The sequence below is a fragment of the Dipodomys merriami genome, unplaced genomic scaffold (assembly GCF_024711535.1).
Source record: "Dipodomys merriami isolate MVZ:Mamm:240054 unplaced genomic scaffold, mDipMer1.0.p SCAF_1, whole genome shotgun sequence".
Lineage (NCBI taxonomy): Eukaryota > Metazoa > Chordata > Mammalia > Rodentia > Heteromyidae > Dipodomys > Dipodomys merriami.
This window is the reverse complement of record NW_027202270.1, coordinates 50,608,171-50,632,246: the sequence shown is the minus strand read 5'-3', so window position 1 is coordinate 50,632,246 and position 24,076 is coordinate 50,608,171.

Genomic DNA, 24,076 nt, shown 5'->3' with positions numbered 1-24,076 from the left:
CACTAACTGATCTAACAAACCACCACATCTCAATAAATGAACACTGTGTTAGTCCTTTAAGTTCATTTGTCAATTGAAAGAAGTTACTAATCTCTTCCTGTCACATTTAGTGGTGCTGGGTTTAGACTCCTGGTCATAACATTTTACAGGTAAGGTGGGAAATATAGATTAGCTATTCAAATGGAAGGATAGAAAATAAGTTGGATATCAAACTAGTCTTTCCAAAAGGTGTGGATATTTTAAATAGCTAACCAAATACATTAACCCTGCTCTGTTTACCACCTACATTAAATATCTTGTATGTCATCCACATAGGTTTATAAAATTTGTTTTAAGCCTATCAGCTCTTTGACTTGTGGCAAACCTGAATACTCTTGTAACTTGCTTCATAAAGCACCTCATATATCTTCATTCACATGGTGATAGAATCTGATGCATTTGTCATGAGTATTATAATGGGGTTGTTCAATGAATACACCCAAATTGTTCTTCAATGATGCAGGCTAAAACTTCATAATTTCAGATGTTGAAATCTCCAAATTCAAAATAGCTAAAGCCCCAAATCCTTAAAGTTTAAAGTGTTGAGTATTAGAATATTCAAGATTAAAATCCAAATGTTAAATTTTTGAAATCCAGAAAACTGTAATTCACATGAAAAAAATGAGGCTATCAAGAGGGAAAGTTGGCCAGATTTGGGGAAGTATTGACATCATATCGTGGTCATTATACTACCAGTTAAAAGTTAAAAGTGTGTCATTTGTTTACATTGACATTTTGTACAGCTGATGAAATGCCACGAGTTAAAACCACATTATCTGGTGAAGTCAATGAAGTTACTGACTAATTTGAAATTAATCAGATTCAGAGAAGGATAAAAGATACTCAGGTAATGGTATTGCTGCTCCAGAGCCAGCATATGGCTGGTTTATGAATACATTGCAGAATAGATTTCTACAATCCAGAATATCATAAGAGAATGTTACCAAAGATGGACCATTTGTTAGGAAATGCTCATATCAACGTATATTGAATCACAGAAGAATTTCAAGAAGAGCAGCACCACTTTGAAAGCTAAATTGAATGTACTCTTTGAGGAGCAGAAAAAGATGGCCAACTTTTCTGGACTATCTCTGAACAACTGCCCATAATATTTCCTTGTAATGTAGTTTCTTATATGTATTTTTTGGAGTCTGAACTCAGGGCTTCATGATTATTAAATAGGTGTTCAACAGCTTGAACCATACCTCCAGTCTTTTATTGCTTTGATTATTTTTTAGGATAGGACCTCTGCATTTTGTTCAGGCTAACTTGAACCACTACACCCAGCTCTTTCTGTTGAGATGAGGTCTTTTAAACTTTCTGGTGTTTTATTTTGGAACTGTAATTATCCTGTGTCTCTAAGATAATAGGAATATACCACCATGCCAGACCAGGATGGGGTTTTGAAAACTATTTTGCACTCAAAAAGTTGTTGGTCCAAACTGATCCTCTTAATCTGTATCTCCTGGGTAGCAAAGGTTACAAGTATGATACACGTACTCAGCCATATGTCAGGTTTTTTTTCTTTCTTTTTTGTATTTTTTCACTATTTTTATTGTAATATGCTGTACAGAGGAGTTACAGTTACATGAGTAAGGCAATGAGTACATTTCTTGTTAAGCATTGTTTTTCTCCCGCTATCCTTTCTCTCCCCCACCTTCCTCTCTCCTCCCTCCTTCCCCACCAGAAGTTGTAAAGTTCATTTCCAATATACTGTCTTGTGGGTATCATTGTTGCAATGGGCGTCTTTGTCCTTGTTTCTGCATTCTGTTATTCCCCTTCTCCTCCCCAAATTAGACAAATGAATATACAAGATGCAGGGTACCAAAATCAAGTACGGTGACAACAGGGGATATACCATAGTGGGAAAAACATACAAAGGAAACAAAAAAATCACATAGTACATTAAAGACCACAACAAAAAAGGGAAACCTCTGTGTCCATATCTTGGGGTTCATTTCACTTAGCATTATCTTTTTTAATTAATTAATTAATTAATTAATTCTCCAGTCCTATTTACTTCGTTGTATCTCCTTACATATTGTATTTAACATCCATATATCAGAGAGACCATGTGCCATCTATCTCTTTGCTCTTGGCTTACCTCACTCAAAATGATTTTTTCTAGTTCCATCCATTTCCCTGTGAATGCCATTATTTTGTCCTTTCTAATGGTTGCATAATATTCCATTGTATATAGGTACCACCTTTTTTGATCCATTCATCTGTAGTGGGGCATCTAGGTTGTTTCCATATCTTGGCTATTGTGAACAGTGCTGCAATAAACATGGAGGTGCACGTGTCCTTGTATCCTGGTTCCTGTTGCTCAGGGTAGATGCCTAGGAGTGGTATGACTGGGTCATAGGGGAGGTCTATATTTAGTTTTCTGAGGACCCTCCAGACTGCTTTCCAAAGTGGTTGTATTTGTGTACATTACCATCAGCAGTACAATAGGGTTCTTCTTTCTTTGCATCCCCTCCAGCATTTGTTGTTGGCTGAATTTAGGATGCGGGGTATTCTGATTGGGATAAGATGGTATCTCAGGGTTATTTTATTTGCATTTCCTTTACAATAAGGAATGATGAACATTTCCTCATGTGTTTCTTTGCCATTTTTATCTCTTCTTCTGAGAAGTCCCTCTTTAGTTCCCTTGCCCATTTAGTAATTGTTTGGTTTGGGGGGGATTAGTTTTTTGCATTCCCTGTTTATAATGGATATTAGGCCCTTATCTGATATGTTGCTGGTAAATATTTTTTCCCAATTAGTTGGCTGTATTTCTATTTTGGTTACTACTTCTTTAGCTGTGCAGAAACTTTTTATTTTAAGGTAGTCTCATTTGTGGAGTCTCTCTCCAATCTGTTGTTACCCTGTGACTCTGTTCAGGAAGTTCCTGCCTGTGCCTATAAGTTCAAGTGTTTCTCCTACTCTGTCTTGCAGTAGTTTCAGAGTTTCAGGTTTGACGTTAAGATCTCTAACTCATTTTGAGTTGGTGTTAGTGCATGATGACAAGCTGGGACCCACTTTTAGTTTTCTGCATGTGACCGACCAGTTTTCCCAGCACCAGTAGTTGAAGAGGCTATGCATCTGTCACTGTATGTCTTTGGTTCCTTTGTTGTTCATTATTTTAAAAGATCAGAATTTTTCTATAATTTTCTGTGCTATTTATTTCAACTTCACCTCATTTCTGTGACTGGACAAATAAATTGTCTAGACTTTTAAGAACAAACTACATTCAATTTTTTAATCAATTGGCTCACAAAGCATATTGTCATGTTAAGTTTATCAATAACTATTGTTTGTTAGTAGAAACATTGAGTTTCTCAATAAATGAAGATAACTTGTCCTGTTGTGAAAAATAAAATCCCTCAAAATCTTGACTCCTCAGTATCTGTATATGCAATAGAGAACCATCATAAGGTTTGGTTGATCTTATAAAAACTTGGGTTGTCTCTCAGGGTTTATCGATGCCTGTTGTGCTACTCTGAGTACACATAGCAGCCAACTATAATAATGTGCACGTATACATCTCACTTGTTGGCTATTTTATGAATATGTTTCATCTGCCTGTAATTTTTATACCTGTTGCTGTCATTATACCTGAGTGTCAGTGCTTGCAAAAATCTAGGCTATCATTGTTAACTTTGTTGCGCCAAATGGTCTATGAAGTATTCTCTTTTGTTTTTATTTATTTCTTCAAATATTTTCCCTTTTTAAAATGAAAAGAAATGCTTTTGATTTTGTTGTACCCCCAGGATTATATTTTTGATATGTTTTACCCCCAAGATTATATTTTTGATATGTTAACCTATAAAAATTTTGAATTTGGGGGATTTCACTGTTTAAGATTATGATAGAATGTGTCTTCTGAGTTTAGGGCTCAATCCTCACATGTTTCCTTGTTTGACAACTCTTAGTTTTCTTATTTCAAAATTGTAGCAGAAACATCACTGGAAGTACCTTACTATTAACTATAATCTCACAACAGTGCTCCTTATAGATGCCAGGTCTATTTAGAAGCAATATAATGGAGCAAGCAAGCAAAATAGAATTGAAATATATTCTCACCATATTTCCTTTCCCATCATACAAAATCTTTTCTTTTCTTTCTCCATCATCACTAGACATCACCAGAAATCACCAGATATTACCAGATATAGGTAGATAACTGAGGCAAATCTTATTGCTTTTCATGTGTATTCAGAAAATGCAGAAAATATATCACTGTAATGAAAACTCCTCTGTTTTGATTGAATCCTGTTCATGGACGTAATGAGGAATGGACCTACCACATACCAAGACAAATAGGGCAGAGTTTCTCATTTGGGTCAACTTAGTTCTTTCAGTGTCTTACAACATATATCAGATCCTCATGGAAGCATGTAAACTGCTTGGCACATCCAAGGATTGGATTTGCCATGACCCAAAGGGTCTGTGAAAAGTTCACTGTACTCACTACACAGGTGAAGAACTAGCTGATTCCTCTTCTTCTGGTCATTTATAGCACATGCAGATTTGAATTCATATTGAATTACCTATTTAAATGCACTTATATATATATATATATATATATATATATAGTATAGTACTTAATACATATTTTCAGTTATTTCTTTGGAGCACTTATAACAATACCCACCAATATTTTTGTCATCTTTGGGTTTTTTATTCACTGAAAGCTAAAAAAGGGGGGAGAATTATTTTTCAGTTGAAATCTTAGCTCATATGCAGCCCCTAAAGTTATTTTAAATTTGGTTGTACATTTACAATCCCTGACTAAAATAAGAACGTACACTAGAGATTTACAAGATATATCAGATGCTTGCTTTATTTAAGAATCATTCTTAATGATTTGATTCTTAAAAGTGAAATTTAAGCCATTTTATCAAATACTTTCTATGACAGTTATTAAACATACATTTGTTTTACAAGATGGACTCAGACCATATGTTCTTATTTGCTTCCATTTATCACATTAAGCTACATTCTTAGAGGCAATCAATATTGAAGAAACCACCAGAGCACCCTCTTAAAAATAGCTTCATACATTTCTTCTTTCAGTATAAAGTGATACTTCCCCCCACCTGCAAGCATTGAGTATACCTGAAAGGGTTTATATTTAACCCAAGTTCAGACTTCATGAAACAGGGATCATTTCTAGACGTGGCCAGTTTTTATTTGCTGCATTGAAGTCTGAGTTAGAAGTGAGAGCACTGCCTTAAATTTCTTTCAGCCATTTTCTTCAGGAATAACCCAGAATTGTTAGATTGTTTAAAACAATTTAAACAATTAGGAGATTGGATATCAAGCAGCATTTATCTGAGTATTTTAAAACTGTGCCAAAATAAAAGCTAATCATTTTGTAATCATTTTGTAATCAGTATGCATAGAAGAGAAGCAGCAGCAGTAAAGCAGTTGCTGCATGTTTGCTGACAAAATATTTAATCCAAACATTTAATTTCAATCTGCCACTGTTCTCAGTCAGTATAATTACTTTAAGTAAATACCATGGTGGAGAAAATGGTCCCAGCCACTGAAATGTAAATAATACAATATTCATATACTATAATTTATTTGGATCAATTTCATAAACATGGATGTGATAAATGTTTAAATTATTGTAAACAAGCAGATCTAGGACTCATGTAGTTCAGTCATTCTTATGGCTGCATTCACCTGAACTAGAGTTGAGGAACAAGCAACATGGACCTTCTTTCCATGTTAATAGGGTTGACCAAAATTACTTTTATACATTTTAATCATGTGCGAAATGTAGACAAAGTGTGTAATCCATTAAACTTGGCAAAATTATTCATCTGATGAATGTTTGTTAAATATGAAAAATACATTTAAAATAAGAGTTTAAGAAGCCAAGTGCCAGTGGCTCATGCCTGTAATCCTAGCTACTCAGAAGGCTGAGATCTGAGGATCACTCTTCCAGCCCTGGCAGGAAAGTCCTCCAATGAATCACCAGAAAACCAGTATGGGAGTGGTGCTGTGGCTTAAAGTGGTAGAACACTAGCCTTGTGCTGAAGAACTCAGGGACAGCAGCCTGGCCCTGAGTTCAAGCTTCAGGACAAACAGGAAAAAAAGAGTTTAAGAAAAAAATAAAGTTTATATATTTGTATAGATAGATAGATAGATAGATAGATAGATAGATAGATAGATAGATAGATATGGATATGGATATAGATAGATAGATACTATGTTGTAGCTTAAGGGAAGTTACCAAAAGAAGGAGTAATTGATTTTTTTTTGTCAATTGTGGGACAAAGGGTGAAAACATTCAGTAGTGATACTCATTAGACACTATCTTTTTAAAAATTGTATTCATTTTATTTTAATATATATTTATTGTAAAGATATTGTACAAAATTTACAGTTCCATGAGTAAGGTAATGAGTATGTTTCCTATCCAGCATTGTTACCCCCTCCTTTGTTTTTCCCCTACCATCCCTTCCTTCCCCACCTCCCCAACTTCTCCCCCCACCCAAACTGTAAAGTTCATTTTCAACGTACTGTCTTGTACATATCATTGTTACAATGGGTAAACCTGTATCTTTATTTCCCCTCCCCAAATTAGAAAACTGTATATACGGATGCAGGGCAATGGAATCAAATTCAGTGAGAATAGGGGTTATACCATGGGGGAACATACAAAAAAACAAAATAACACATTACATTATAAGAACATTAAAAAACAACAGCAACAAAGATAAAACTTCTTGTGTCCCTATTGGGGTTCATTTCACTTAGCATCATCTTATATGGTCATATGTACATAGCTTATTGCAAATACTAGTTATTGCAAATAAGGGAAGCCATGGGACCTATGTTTCTTTGGGCCTGGCTTACTTCACTTAAGATGATTTTTTCCAAGTCTTTCCATTTCCTAACCATTGGGGCAGTGTCATTCTTTCTGATGGTGGCTTAGAATTCCATTATATATATATATATGTGGTGTATATATATATATATATATATATATATATATACATATATGTGTGTATATATGTATATATATATGTGTATATATATATATATATATATATACACCACATTTTTGATCCATTCATCTACTGAGAAGCAACTGGGTTGGTTCCATATCTTAGCTATAGTGAATAATGTTAAAAGTGAACTATAAAACCTGTTGGAGGATTAGGAAGGAAAATCTAGGAGAGAACAAGGAAAAAGGTGACATTGTCCAAAAAAAAATGTACTCATTACTTGACTTATAAAACTGTAATCCCTCTGTACATCTTTATGATAACAACAAAATATCTTTAGATAAAAATATCATCTCATATGTTAATTAACTATGTTTTAGCACCATTTATTTTATATATAAAGGGACCTTGAAGATAATCTGGTACAAAACACTTAAGTATTAGATGAAGAAATTGAGATTGAGTCAGTTTATAGCTGATTTTTTCAACACATAAATCTTTTTTTTCTGTAATAATTTATTTTTTTGACTAATAATTTATTAAAAGTAAAAAAACAAATAAGGGAAACTTTATAAATGACTAACATAAAAATTAACTCTGATAAAATCAGATTAATCTCAGCTTCAGAAGTACAAACTTTTCCCCATTTTGCTACTTCGTTCATTTTTCCAGTAAAATTAAGGAACTATTAAAAAGCTCTGCACAGAATAAGCTTGTCTTCTTGCAGTCCACCAAGTTCAGACAGAGAGAGTGCCAGTGTACTATTCTTTTTTTTTAATTTAATTTTATTTTATTTGTGAACATACTGTACAGAGTGGTTACAATTACATGGGCAGGATAATGCGTACATTTCTTACCAAGCATTGCAGCCTCCTCCTTTGGTTTACCCTTCACATCCTTTCCCAGCCTCCCCCCTCCCCCCCAATCCCAATCCTTCTCCTTCCCCCCCCTTCCATCCCCCTCCCCCCGGAACCGACATTGTAAAGCTCGTTTTGGACATGACAACTTGTACTTCTCATTGTTGCATCAGGTCCACCTGTATCCTTAAACAACTGGTTTTTCCCCATCTCCTCCACAAGTTATACTGACATCAAATATAGTGAAAGCAGGGGTTATACTGTGGGGGAGGGACATACAAAGCAACAAAGAGATAATCTTATAAATGCATTAGAAACAAATGCACAAAAGAAAAAAAAAACATTAAAATACATATCTAAGGGTTCATTTTTCCTGACATCACATTATCTGACCTTTTCCACTTGACTCATACATATACTAGATATTGCAAATAAGGGAAACCATGGGACCTATGTTTCTTTGGGCCTGGCTTACTTCACTTAATATAATTTTTTCCAAGTTTTTCCATTTCCTAACAAATGGGGCAATGTCATTCTTTCTGATGGAGGCATAGAATTCCATTGTGTATATATACCACATTTTCTTGATCCATTCATCTACTGAGGGGCATCTGGGTTGCTTCCATATCTTAGCTATGGTAAATAATGCTGCAATAAACATAGTCGTGCTGGTTGCTTTAGTGTGGTCTTGTTTGTAAACATTTGGGTAAATGCCCAAAAGTGGGATTGCTGGGACATAGGGGAGTTCTATGTGAAGTCTTTTGAGGAACCTCCATACTGCTTTCCAAAGTGGTTGAACAAGTTTACATTCCCACCAACAATGAAGTAAGGTTCCTTTCTGTCCACATCCCCTCCAGCATCTGTTGTTATTAGAGTTCTTGATTTTTGCCGTTCTAACTGGGGTGAGGTGATATCTCAATGTTGTTTTGATTTGCATTTCTTTTATGGCTAGGGATGTTGAACATTTCTTCATGTGTCTATTGGCCATCCTTCTTTCTTCTTCAGAGAAGTTTCTCTTTAAGTCTTTCGCCCACTTATTTATTGGGCAGTTGTTTCTTTGAGGATTTGTTGTTGGGGGGTTTAATTTTTTGAGTTCCAAGTATATTTTAGATATGAGACCCTTGTCCATTGTATGGCTAGTAAAGATCTTCTCCCAATCCGTGGGCTTTCTATTGATCTTGCTAGCTATGTCATTTGCCCTGCAGAAGCTCTGCAACTTTATGCAATCCCATTTGTCCAACCTTTCTTTGATTTCATCACATAAATCTTTAACAGTAAAGCTGGGCAATAGTAATTATGATGTTGATGATTATGATGATGATGATGATGATGATGATGATGATGATGATGATGGTGATTATCATAACCCTCTCCACATGATTACGACTCTTCACCAAAACCAAGATGTATTTTTAAAATATAGTTATCTTTAAGTAGTTGTACAAAGGAGATGCCATTTAATAAAGCAGTTTATTAATACAATACATCTTGATCAATGTCATACCTTTCAATAGTCTCTCCAATCCCTTAATCCCCTTCCCTCAGTTTTCTTAATGCATGCACATACATGCATTTTTTATGACTGTATTCTCTCTCCTTTCCCATACTTCCTCTCTTCACTCTCTTCATTGTCTACCTCCCTCCAGTTGATCCCATTCCCACTTTCAAGTACCTGATTACTTGTTTATTTTGTTGGACTGTGAGTTGGCTTTTCTAAGAAACTACAGCGTTTGAGTTCTTCCCCAAATCTACTATATTTCAGTTAATATATTTGGGCACACTTGTATACCACCTCAAAATGTTACTTATATATTTATAAATTAATTCTAGCTTCCAGATGAGAGAAAACTTGGATCCTTTGTTTTCTGTTCTAATACCATACTTATTTGGTAAATATGTGTATCATAAAACAAAACTTAAGAGAAAGACAAGATAAAATTAAAACTCATCTCTGTTTTCATGAAGATAATATCATACAAAAATGGATTGACTTAGTTTTTGAAAATCTCAAGATCCTGAGTTTTCTAAACATGCTAAGTTCCAAAAGACACTTATTTTTTAATAGTGAAACACAAATAGAAGTCTGCGAGCTTTTCTCAGGATCTTGATTATTTTGATAACACAGGAATTTTATTTTCATAAGGCACTAAATCTAATATGTCCAAATGTAATAAAATTCTCTGGGAAATTAATAGTTATTTTAAATGAGTGGAATATACCACTGAAAATGCATTAAAGTATAAACCTCTGTTTAGAATCACCAGGGACATAAACATATCATGTTATTTGTTATTTCCAAGTGCCATCACTGTAATGATGTAGGGCTGGATGAGATTAGGCAGGATGACTGGCATAGATATATCTGGGCAGGAAATAGGTAGATGCTATGGATATCATATAGATTACATACTATATATTATATTTTTCTTCATTGCAGAGGTGAAGAGATAAAAATATGAAGGTAGAACCTTCTCAGCAAAAGACTAACTTCATCACAGAAACAACGGGACAAAGGATGAACTAATGCAACAATGACACTCATTTAACACTCTGTTGGAAATGAACTATACAACTTGGGGTGGAGGAGAGTAGGGAAGGGTAAGTGGGAGAAAATGAAGGAAGGGTATCTGTGTTTAAAAAGAAATGTACTGGATACCTTACTTATGTAACTATAATTCCCCCCACCCCCCATTCATCACCTTTACAATAAAGATATATATTTTTAAAAGACTGACTTCTTTTTCAATTATTGTTTTTAAAGTTGCTATTTTGGACAATATCTTTTTTAAGGGTAAATACTAAATCATGTGATACTATATATATATATATATATATATATATATATATATATATATATATATATCTATATATCTGTTTAATTGCTGACTTGCTTGGTTGAAGTAGGTAGTTGGAAAATACTTGTGAAGATAAGCCTTTTACTTACGTGCTATATATAGACATGCAATAATTTCTACCTGACAGATATCAAGTTTTGCTTATTAAATGATGCCAGCAAGAATACTGTATCTGTGAAGAAACAAGCTCCAATAGTCTTTTGAAATTTAATCATGAAATACTCGTTGAAGTTTTTAGAGGAATATGACAATTTGCAGAAGTCTCACTAAGCAATTACAGTTTCAAGGTCTAGGGGAAATGCCAGCTGAATTAGAGATGAAATGAGTATAAATGATGTCTATCTGATAAAAATATATATAAATAAGCTCTGAAACATATTAGCTGAAAACTACGGTCAATATAAAGACAACTACTATGTAAATGGAAAAATTGTGATGCTCTTAAAAGAAGAAACTATTTCAGGGAAGTTGAGACTCTGATTATGAATAGATAAGATGGAATATAATAGGAATTGGATGCATGCTAGTAGAAAGTTAATAAATAGACCATTAATAGATATGTGATAGTATTTTCAAAGAAAATTGCACTGTAAATGGAGTCTAAATCTGAAGTTCTTTCATACATATAATTTAAAATCATTGTAGAAAATCAGAGAGTACAAGAAATGAAACAAAACACTATCATTACATATACATTCAGAGACATATGGTTCTGGGCATTATTTCTTGTTACAGAAAAGCTTTGAGTATTTCAAAAGAAATGTAAGAGTATGAAGAGAAACAGATTGCCACATTCAGAGACAGCTTTTTTTCTTTGTGACAGCTTTTAACTTAGGCCACTAGTGACTATTTCCCTGAATAGAAGGGGAGAGGGGTGGAGAAAGAGAAAGAGAGACAGACAAGACAGACAGAAAGAGGGTTTTGTAACACTTGGATTTAAATATTGTTCGATATAATATTCTGCTAAGAAACAAAAGAGGATCAACTTGCTCTAAGTAAATCAAATTCAAAACATGCCTTAAAACTTAGTCATTTTAATTAAACGTATTTTACCCACTTTCTTTGTTTACTCTTTTCAGCAAAACCATATCTGAAGATTGCTTGAAATTTGTATCTCAATGCCAGATATTGTAGAGTCAAAAATATGTGAACATGTACAAGTAGAAAATATTGGGCATATGGTATGAAACACATTTTCATTCATTTTGCAGAGGGAGGGGGAACATTTGAACAGAATGCAAAATATTGTGCTCTGGTTTACTTGCCAACTAGAGAAAAGTGTGAATGCTAGCAAAGAAATCAATAGCTAGTCTGAATTGCAGAAGTTGAGATATATTAAGTGAAGTAAGCCAGGCCCAAAGAAGCATAGGTCCCATGGTTTCCCTTATTTGCAATATCTAGTATAGGTATGAGTCAAGCGGAAAAGGCCAGATAATGTGATGTTAGGAAAATGAACCCTTAAATATGTATTTTAATGTTTTCGTTTCTTTCATGCATGTGTTTCTAATGCATTTATAAGATTATTTCTTTGTTGCTTTGTATGTCCCTCCCCCACAGTGTAACCCCCGCTTTCACTATATTTGATGTCAGTGTAACATGTGGAGGAGATGGGGACAAACAAGTCGTTTAAGGATTCAGGTGGACCTGTTGCAACAATGAGAAGTACAAAATGTCATGTCAAAACCAGCTTTACAATTTCGGTGTGGGGGGGGAGGAGGGTATAATTGGGTGGGGGGAGGGGGGTAAAATTGGGTGGGGGGAGGGGGGAGGCGGGGAAGGGAAGTGAAGGGTAAACAAAGGAGGAGGCTGCAATGCTTGGTAAGAAATGTATGCATTATCCTGCCCATGTAATTGTAGCCCCTCTGTACAGTATGTTCTCAAATAAAATAAAATACAATTTAAAAAAAAAAAAAAAAAAGAAGTTGAGATAAATCATTTTTATAAACAAAAGGTTTGGAATTTTGGATGTTAGGATATGTCTCGGTTAGAGCCTACTTGATTTTTCTTGCTATTTGCTTATTGAAAGAATTGTACAAATAAATTTGATTTTCATAGCAATCTAACTTCTGTTAACCAGGAAACAACTGAGTCAGTGCTATATCCATAAACCCTTGTTCACCTCTCTATTATTAGGGGATTTCTTACTCATTCCTCATTGTTATATGAAGCATGATAAATAAGAGAAACATTTATCATTTCTTTCATTAGTATGTTTCCTTCCTCCTCCATAGAATTGTGAGTATCCTCAGTGTAAGTGGACAAAACTGCTTGACATGGCATATAAATAATTCAGCCTACACAAATCACACAGAATAACCACTTTTAAAGAGTTGACTGGAAACACATCACACCAATGGTAAACAGACCAAGAGAACCAACCCCATTGCAGCAATCTATCTGCTTTGGGATGGTCTTACTTTCAGGGGAAAAAAACGCACCATAATTCTCAGAAGTGAAGATTGGCTTACATTATAGGTCAAGCACATATGTCAAAAAAAATGCCTGTTTTTCTTACTTATCACATTTGCTTACATGGGAAAACAGAACTCATCTCTCTTGAAACCCAGTACAGAAGAAAAGACTGACTCAAGTAGTGAACAAGATAGGAACAAACCCACAAGGGCAGACACAGGTCTTTATTTATTGCTCCCAGCAGGTGTCAGATGCCATAGTTTCTTTGCAACCATCAACACCCTGGGGCTTTTTAGTTCCACATCCAAGACAAGGAAGAAGGGGAATGGTGACTAACCCCAAGGGATTAGGTACCTGCATCCTATCCCAACTACAGGCAGACTCCAGCTGCGTTTAAATGTTTTTTTGAAGAATTTCTGATGCTCAGTGGTTGCTGATTACTTCCAGATTTTAGTTCTACCCCAGTGGAGATTTGCTACAAAGAGTTTATCTGTTGATAAAATTGCAGTTGCTACAGAGAAATGTCTTCACTTAAACCAGTTTTCCAAATAAAAGCTGTTACAATAGTTAAACAAACAAAATAAAACAGAACCTACCTCCTTTGAAAAAACACACTCTCCATACTGGCATGACAATAACTGAGTATTTGAATAAGACTGGTGGCATTTACTTGGATTCTCATTAAAAAAAATAAAACAAAAGAAACAATCAACAACAACAACAAAAAAAGCCTCTAAGAAACCATAATGTGATTGGTGATATTCCTGGGATATTGCTTTTTAAATAGTTTGAGTATTCACCCTAGACTCTGGATAAAACAGATGAAAACCTCAGTAATCAAGAAATCACTCTTTTATTTGCCCTTGAGTTTACTCCCTATGTCTTACTCAATATAAAAAAAATAAGTTTTGAGTAGTTGATATTTTATTGAAAATGGAATTGTGGTTTTTAAGGACAAAAACATTTTTCTATGAATATATATATGTGTGTGTGTGTGTGTACACACACACACACACACACACACACACACACACACACACAAAATCCTTTAAGGTGATTAATGACATTTTTCCTTAAAATGAGGCTTAAAAATTCCCGAAGATACTAAGTAAAGCTACACACAGTTCAAAATTGTACCAAATATCTTCTGGTTTACAAATGATGTTTCTGTGGCTTCTGCTATTTTTAGAATCCTGCTAGAGATACTACCTCTTGGAGACCTGTTCTGTCTAAGGTTTTCCTCCAGAAAATGTCTCCATTCCTGCTGTCAATCAGGACTAACAAGTTCTTCTAGAATGTTTTTTTATTGCCTCAACTACACTGAAAATATAAAATATTAAATGTTTACTCTTCTTTTTTTCCAAAGAGTTTAGACCAGTTCTGTACTCAAACAAAAGTCATTACTTTTCAAATACAAATTTCCTTACTACATAGACAAGAATTTATATCTTTGCAAAAAAAATAAATCAACAAATCTCAGTTTTGGTGGTATTAAACTTTAAAGTAACTTGTTTTGTTAGCCTTCAACTACTAATGGATACCTATATAACTAGGTCTGATTTCACCAAGCTTGCAAGAAAACTGTATAGTTTGAATGACAAAACTAGATGAAAGTTCAGGCCATACACACATGGTTGACTTCACAGAAGAGATATTAGTACTAGACATCTCAATGTGGACATGTAAGGATAGTACTTTCAGTCATAAACTTTGTCGTTGGAAATCTAAATCAAAACTGACTCTGAAATATGAAGATGTGGTTCAAATGGTAGGGCACTAGCCTGGAGTGAAAAGCCAAATGAGATCATGAGGCTGTAAGTTCAAACCCCAGTACTGGCATATACTCACATGCATGGACATTCATACACACACATACACACACACACATACCTGCATGCACACACACATGTACACATATACAATCTAACTGGCTAGTTTGAAAACACAGATCTGTTGCTTTAAAAATTAAGAATGAATCTGGAAAGGAATGTTTCCATAGTACTTTAAATTAAAAAGTAGCTTTCTCAATATATTTTTTGCCTGATTTTCATTGTTAATCATTTTCATTCTTCCAAACCCAGTTTCTCTGAGCTTGCAACCATGGATTCCTTGAGACCACACAGGTGCCATTTTATAACTGAAAAAGTAGGCTTTGCTATTTTTGTTCCATCTTGAAAAAATCTAAATTCATACTCTCTAGCTCAACTTACATCACATGTCTGACTTTTAGACCAATAATTCGTTGCGATAGTTAGATTTCAGGCAGGCAATGATGTTTTCCACCACCAAATATCTAGGGAAATAAGAACTGATTAAATAGTTTAGAATATTTATGGGACAAGCCTGGAGATATTAAGAAATAAATACTGAAAGAAAGAAATAGGAAACTAACACTACAGAAGTTGTGAGACACATTGAAAACAAGCTAAAAAACTTAAATAGGCCATAGGATAGCATAAGATAGGACATGATTAGTTTTGTCATAAAGTACAGACTTAGAGAGCTGCTTGGAGAAAGGAGAATAGAAAATAAAAAATTGGGAATATCAGAGGAGATTAAAAAAATAAATAATTGCAATCCTTTACCTAAGTTTTGCACATCAACTTTTTGGCATTAGATTCCTTGTTTATAAAAATGAAAATCAGTCTATTTACTCCTTTTATTTATAATTTTGTTATAAAATGAGTAAGATTGTCTTGAATAACTTATATAAAATGTAAGATTAGACTTTATTATTTATAATATTAGAGGCATATTAAATTCCATTTCATTAAGGAATGCAAGACCTGATTCCAATTTATCCCTATGTATAATCACTACTTGTTTAAAATTGAAACTCAGGCTCTACAAGAAATGGGAAGAAAATGCACATTTTCATAATAAATTAATTAAAAATAATAAAATGGGGTCTGTGATTATTACTGTCTCATTTTCATTCCTTAAGTAAATAAGCCATAAACAAGAAAAGAACATCAATATTATGTAATGAAATGATAAGTAGTTTTGGCAATAGATATGCATGATTGTTTAGTGCCCCTTCTCTATACCACTTGGTATTTTTCCTTGGGAAGGAACCTAATCTTTCAAAGCTATAAATACATGTTTTCTTGGACATTAATTTCAGCCTTATCTGTAAAATAGCCATATTTGTAATTTAAGATTAAAAAATATAAAAAATCCTAGTATATTATGTCAGTCAACAAATAATGGTCTTTCCATATATCTGTTTCACAAAATGGACCTCTGCTTCCGTCTCTGTTCACTTCCCACAATATGAACTAATTATAGTGAGTAAAATCAGTATTACAAATAAAGCTCACTATCCATCAAACTGAGTGCTCTTGAGTGATCTCTCCATAGCTATTTACATTCCATAAATAAAACAATGCTCTCATTGGCTTAAGTAGGTGATAAGCATATTAACCTTATTGTCTAATGAAAAATTAGGAATACGTGTCTTAGTTTTTAGAGAAAATAATTAAATAATAAGCTAATTATTTCCTAATTCGACAATCTTATCTCTTTTTTTCCCACAAAATTAAGGCAAGAACCTTTATTAGGTCACAGGCATAGACAACAGATTTAAGTATGACAGCCTGATTCTTTAAAAGCTCTGCCAATCTTATCTTAATTTTCCTAATTTACCCCTCTTAACTTCAGAAGTTAAAGAAAAAAAAAACATTGGAATTTTGATATTCTGCTGTACAAATCAATTAAGAAGAAAATACTTTCCTTCCTCTGGAAACAAACATCTGGGGTTGATTTAAGTATGCATTTTAAAATTTGATCATTTCACTTTTAGACAAAAATCCAAGACTATTCTAAGATTGTCCTCAGGTGAAGTGATTGGAAATAGGAAAGCAAATTAAGAAATTTTGGTTTTTGCCTTTTCACCTTTTAACTTTTTGAATCGGGTTTGACATTACACAGGGAATGGTTGAAATTTACAATATTTTCTATGTTGTGTGATTTAATTTATTGGCTTATATTGCTGGTGCTTATTGTAAAGCTCTTGAACTTCTGAAATGCTCTAGTCATCGAATCAAACATTGCTAGTCTCATGGCTTTCCACTTTTGAAAAAACTTCTATAATTTTGGTTGTGTCTTGTTAGATCAATGTTGTTGAAATCTGTATGATAAATGATATTTGAAACATCTTTTTTTTTTTTTTGGTCAGGCATGTGGCTTGAGTGCTGTCCCTGCACTCTTCAGCTCAAGCAAGTGCTCTGCCGCTTGAACCACAGGGCCACTTTGGGCTTTCTAGTGCTTTATTGGTGATAAGAGTCTCACGGAGTTTCCTGCCTGGGCTGGCTTTGAACCATGATCCTCAGATCTCAGCCTCCTGAGTAGCTAAGATTACAGGCTTGAGCCACCAGCGCTCAGCCATCATCATTTTTTACCAAATAAATGGAGTGTTGTTTTTCTTTTTTTTTAAATCCCAATAGTGAGCTATCCATCCTCTAAATTTGTTTCTTCTGGAAGAATTAAATTAACTTATTTTGTAGTATGCCAACACAAATCTATATGATTCTAGAATGAAATTGTTTCTAATGGGTATATTATAAGGTAAGAAAAAGAGAAAAGTAAACTGGTATTTACTCCAGATTAACTTTCAACATGATGACCATTGATATTGATTTTTCAAATCTCTCCATTTAATGTTAAGAAAATGACATTGTTCATAAGAAAAGGAAAGTAAGCAAACATGAAAAAGAGAAAACAAGAACAAACATGGAAAAGAAAAAAAACAAGCAGAAAGATCAGAAATAACCAACTTTCTGGAAGCATGTTTTCTAATGTGAAACTACTGAAAGAAGAAAAGAAGTTTTGGCTCCCATTTTCTCTGACATTCCTGGCTTAAATTTTGGACACATTTTAACACTGGAAGGTCATAGCAAAGGTTAATTTCAAGAAAGGCCAGAGAAGAGAGTCTAATACCTGCTCTTCATCAAAGGAATTGATAAAAATAACAACCAAAGTCACTTCACCTGATGCACAGAACGCCAGTGCTACTCTATCACGCGCTGTCTAAATTCATCGCCATATGTTAAAGGGTGTTCAAGGGTTATATCACTGGCTATAAGGTGTGGTCAGTGAGCAATGCTATTATACTAGTCCTAAGGTTTGACTGTTCTCACTTGGAGCAAATTTCTTCAAGGCTCCTCACTTAGTAGCATAGGTACATGCTGGAAAAGGCAAGCATTTGTGAGCCAGGCAGATGTAAGCTTCAATCTAATAGCACTGGTTATTAGATGTTCAACTTCTAGAATAACTTCTAGTAGTTCTTATTAAAATGATCTGAACATGCTAATTTTCTAAGCTAGGAAAACATTTTTAGTTCACAATATCTTTGTAGGGTAGTATTCATAAAACAATTGTTATCTAATGGTAATTCAATAATTGTTCTTGTGTTTGTTTTGTCTACTTCTTTGTATTTCTCTGTAATTTGGGTCAGGTGCACACCTGTGCCAAAGCTCACAGTGTAGACAGATAACCTTGACTCAAATCATAAATCTACATACATTGTCTTTAAAATGGAATATTAAAGTTACCTTCTCTACAAAACATTATCATGAATACATGGACAAATAAATAGAAAGTTCTTAGGAAATGGACAAGCCAACAATAATCAGGATATTAATGATTGCTATAACTATTATTTAATTGGGTAATGGTACTTTGTTCACCCCCAAATAATCAAATACCAGATTGATTATATTCTTGTAGGTTATTGAGGCTTGACTCTTTGTTTAACCCACTCAGATGGCTTTGTCTTCAAATATAGCCTTTTATAGGAACTAAGATTTTGGGAGGGTATTATGGCAAAGTAAGACTAATCTCCAACAACTAAGAACTTCCCAGTAACATATGCTTCTGGACTAATAAGCCCTGAAAATGACCAAGGTCCTAATTTTAAAAAATGTATGCCATAGCCCAAATCAAACTAAAATTCAAAACATAGATATCAATATTCTTCTTCTCTTGACCAATGATAATACTGATCTCATATATGGTTTTATTTTTTTCAGATTATAGAGAATATTATTTGCTAAATAAATGCAAATCATTCGGCACCTATCTTTTGCTTAGTGCTTGTATTATCTCCTCCTGTCTCTCTCTCTTTCTTTCTTTCTTTCTTTCTTTCTTTCTTTCTTTTCTTTCTTTCTTTCTTTCTTTCTTTCTTTCTTTCTTTCTTTCTCTCTTTCTTTCTTGCTAAATAAATGCAAACCATTCAACACTTATCTTTTTCTTAGTGCTTACATTATCTCCTCCTGTCTCTGGGTCTCTGCTCTCTGTGTCTCTCTCTTTTTTCTTTCTTTCTCTTCTTTCTTTCTTTCCTTTCTCATTCTTTCTCTCTCTTTCTTACTCTTTCTATCTGTGTCAATCTCCTCTCCCACCCCCGATCTGGGTATAAATCTTTCTTTCCCATTTGGGATGTAATTGTGAGGGTAGACAAGACCAATGACATAAGGCAAACAAAGCAGCATGGACATTTTTGAGGCAGGATTCCTTCCTCTCTGGGAAACCTCCACATTTTCTCGTAATACCTCAAGGGATTTCTGAGTAGCTGAAGCTTATCTACATTCAAAAATTAAACCTTTACTTTGAATCAACTTAAAGCAAACAAATATTAGCCAAATATACAAAATACCTTCATTACAGTAACACTCAGATTTGTGTGGGATGAAACAGATAGCATGGTTATTTGTTTATATTTGAAATAAAGTCTTATTACCTTTGCCTAGTCTGCTGTGACCTGTCCATCCTTCGGCCTCTGTCTCCTGAGGAGCTGCATTTGAGGCTTACTTGCCATCACCCTCAGCTTTCATTTAATTGCTCTTCAAAACAGAAATTTTCTGGTTATAGCTAGCTCAAAGTGTGTGGGTACGTTTAATTTAAATTATCACAGACATTAACCACAGCATTTAGAAAGTTGATGGCTTCCTGACTATATCTTCAGACATCAGAGCATTCATAAACATCACTTTGGAAAACAGCAGTGTAGATATTTTCTTAAATTCATACTGGTCGAGGTACAAGAGGATAAATATGTAACCATACATGAAGCATTCCTAAAATGATCAAACATTCTGTTTGTGTGGAGGTTGGGAAGCTGGAATAAAATGAGCTCAGTTTGCCTAAGGTCCAGTGGACTATAGGACTTAAGTAACTAGAGTAATATACTTGACATGAACAGGTACTCATCAGTCCAACTTTGCCATTTTATCATCATGGGACATTTTTACCAAATCATTATTATTCAGGGGATGTTGACATGAAAAGTAACTTGATATTTGGAATTTTATACAGCAGAGAAACAAAAAAAATAGCCACTCAGCAAAGCAATACACAGCTTAAATAAGTATCAGATAAAATTGAAATATAATTTCAGTCATTTTGAAATAGGCTAATAAAAACACTTTAATAATGCCAGTGAAGTTTTCACTGTTAATTAAAATTATGTATCTTTATATTAAAGAAATGAACTTACCTTACCTATAACATTTTTTGTATTTGCTTATATACAAGACAACATGGAACAAGTCTGTATTTATTCAAAGTCAAAGATTTGATTTCTAGACTACTGACACAGCTCATGAATCAGGAGTCAAAAGGGGAAAAAAATCTGTATTTTAAATAGTTTTTATTAGAAATGATAAATAATAAAAGATAATTTTCCTTAAAAATCTGACACTTCAGTAACCTTTGTAGTATTTCTAATTATATTACTTATTTTAAAGAAGCTTAAAATATCCCATTTTATATATTAACCAAAGTATGGTGTATGTAGGCAAGGATTCTAATGGCATAAAAATATAACACGTAACTTACAGTTTTACAAAGTGAAGACCAGGAAGCTGGATCATGGCTGTATTAAGCAGATTAGGTCAAGTGGAGAGAAGTAGATGAATGGAAGAGGAAAATTTGGCAAATGCCATCATATGTGAAAATAGAACTAGGTAGATTCAGGGAATTGGTAGGGTTCAGAGTGGTGGGGGAGAATGATGGAAGAAGTGACATTAATCAAGATGCATTTTATTCACAAACTAGCATGTCGAATTGCAACCCCTTTGTAAATTAATTAGATATTTTTAAATTAAGAACATCTTGTGTGGGTTGGGTGTAGTGGCTCAGGCTTGTAATCCTAACTGTCCAGGAGATTGACATCTTAGGATCACAATTGAAGCCAGCCTGGTCAGGAAAAGTTTGTGAGGTTTTTATTTCCAATTGGAGCTGTCTCAAGTGGCAGAGCACTAGCTTTGAGGAAGGAGGAGGAGGAGGAGGAGGAGGAGGAGGAGGAGGAGGAGGAGGAAGAGGAGGACGAGGACGAGGAGAAGGAGGACAAGGAGGAGGAGGAGGAAGAAGAGGAGGAGGACGAGGAGGATGAGGAGGAAGAGGAGGAAGAGGAGGAGGAGGAGGAAGAAGAGGAGGATGATGAGGACGAGGAGGAGGAAGAAGAAGAAGGAGGAAGAGGAGGAGGAGGAAGAAGGAGGAGGAGGAGGAGGAAGAGGAGGAAGAGGAGAAGGAGGAGGAGGAAGAAGAAGAAGGAGGAGGAGCAGAAGGAGGAGGAGGAGGAGGGCACTGAAATCCTAAATTCAAATCCTAAATTTAAAAACATACATGTGCATGTGTGCGCACATTCACGCACACACATCCTGCTTTGCACAACATTAAAAAAAAGTTCATGTGGAATAATAGAAGACTCCAAATAGCAAACATAACCCTTAGTGGGAAGAACAGTGCTGGAGGAACATCAATACCAAACTTCAAACTCTATTAGAAAGCTGTAGTTATATAAAACAAAAAAACAAAACAAAACAAAAAAAAACAGCTGGTACTGGCACAGGAACAGGCCTGAGGACTGATGGAATAGAATGGAAGACCTAGACATGATCCCTCAGCCTATAGCCACCGAGTCTTTAATAAGGAAGCAAAAATTATCAAACAGAAGAAAGACTCTTCAACAAATAGTGTTGGCAGAATTGGCCATACACATGCAGAAAACTAAAGTTAGATCCTTACATATCACCCTGCACCAGAATCAACTCCAAATGGATCAAAGATCTTGAGATAAGAACAGATACCCTGGAAATATTACAGGAAGAAATAGGGGATACTTTAGGGCTCCTTGGCACAGGTTGAAACTTTATAAATAAAGATCCAGAAGTTCAGCAAATTAAAGAAAGGCTGGATAAATGGTATCACATTAAACTGCACAGCTTCTTCATGGCAAAGGGTATAGCTAGAAAAATTGATAGAAAGCCCACAGATTGTCAGAAGATCTTCACAAGGGCCTTATATGAAAAATATACCTACAGCTCAAAAGCTTAACCACCCTCTCCCCCAAAAAAAACAGATCCTCAAAGAAACTACCACTCCATTAGTATGTGGGTTTAGAAATAAAAAGAAACTTCTCTGGAGAGGAAATAAGGATAGCCAATAGACACATGAAGAAATGTTCAATATTTCTGACCATAAAAGGAATGCAAATCAAAACCATATCCACCTGACCCCAGTTAGAATGGCTATTATCAACAAAACAAATAATAGTAGATGCTGGCAGGGAGCCAAAAGGGAACAGTACTGCACTGCTGGTGGGAATTCATACTGGTTCAAACATGCTGGAAAGCAGTATAAAATGTCTCTGCGATCCAGAAATCCCACTCCTGGGCATTTATCCAAATGATCACAAGCAAGTCCACACTAAAACTACCAGCACAACCATGTTCATTACAGCATTATTTAACATAGCTAAGATATGGAACCAATCCAGATGCCCCTCAATAGATGAATGGGTCAAGAAAGTGTGGTATATATACACAATGCAATTCTATGTTTCCACCAGAAAGAATAGCATTGCTCCATTCATAAGGAAATGAAAATACTTGGAAAAAATCACATTAAGTGAAGTAAGCCAGACCCATACATACACACATATACACATACATCTATCTACCTATATATGTGTGTGTGTATTATATATTATATAGAACACTATATATAATATGCGTTTGAGAGAGAGTATACTAATTAAAATAAGTAAATGTTTATAACTTTTATAGGTTTAAGTGCTCTCTGATCAGAACAATACCAAGCATTGAGAAAGAAGCAAATTTGCAAAGTGGTATCTTAGCAAAATCTGTCATTGCACTTATTTATTCAGATATGTTTATATTATTTAACTGTGCTAAGTTCCTAATGGCAATTTGAGAATTAAAAAGGTCATAAAATGCCGTCTTTCGAGAAGGAGAAAGAAATATGGGGCGGGGGAGCTATAAGTGGCATTTACAGGTGAAACCAAAATGCTAAGAAGCTCACAGGAATCATAACAGAAGTCACTGAGAAATAGGTGATCTGGGCTTTGAAGGATGGGTGTAGTGAGAATCATTGGAGAAGGCATTTTTGGTCTAAAACTAAGGAGACAAGAACAAAATGTGATTGTCTCCAATAGTGTGGCTTTCTCTTTTCTTAAGACTAATACCATTAAAACTGGAGCCTTTTGTTTCTTGGTCATCTATATGTCAAAACTGTTATCTAGTGCTAGTTAACAAACTATCATGACCCTTAGTGGGTTATAAGAATAATGGCGTGTGACTCACTATCCCAGTGGCTGGCAATGAGGGTTTGGATGGGTGGTTCTTCGGTCTTGGGCCAACCTCCAGTGATTTTGTTCGGGATCACTAAGCAATTTGTATCCAGCCAGCAGGTCAATGAGAGGTGACAAATCCAGGTTGGCTCCAGCTGGAATAATTCATTTTCGCTCCATGTGTCTCTCATCTTCCAACAGGCTAATCTAAGATGTTCACGTGGCAGTTGGGCAGGGGTTCAAGGAACTAGTAGAAGTCTGGGCTTCACACTGGCAGGCTGTCACTTCTACCATGTGCTATTGGCCAGAATAAGTCTTCAGACCAGTCCAGACTCAAGAGATGGAAAAATAGAATTAATCTCTTGATAGGAGTAGCCTCAA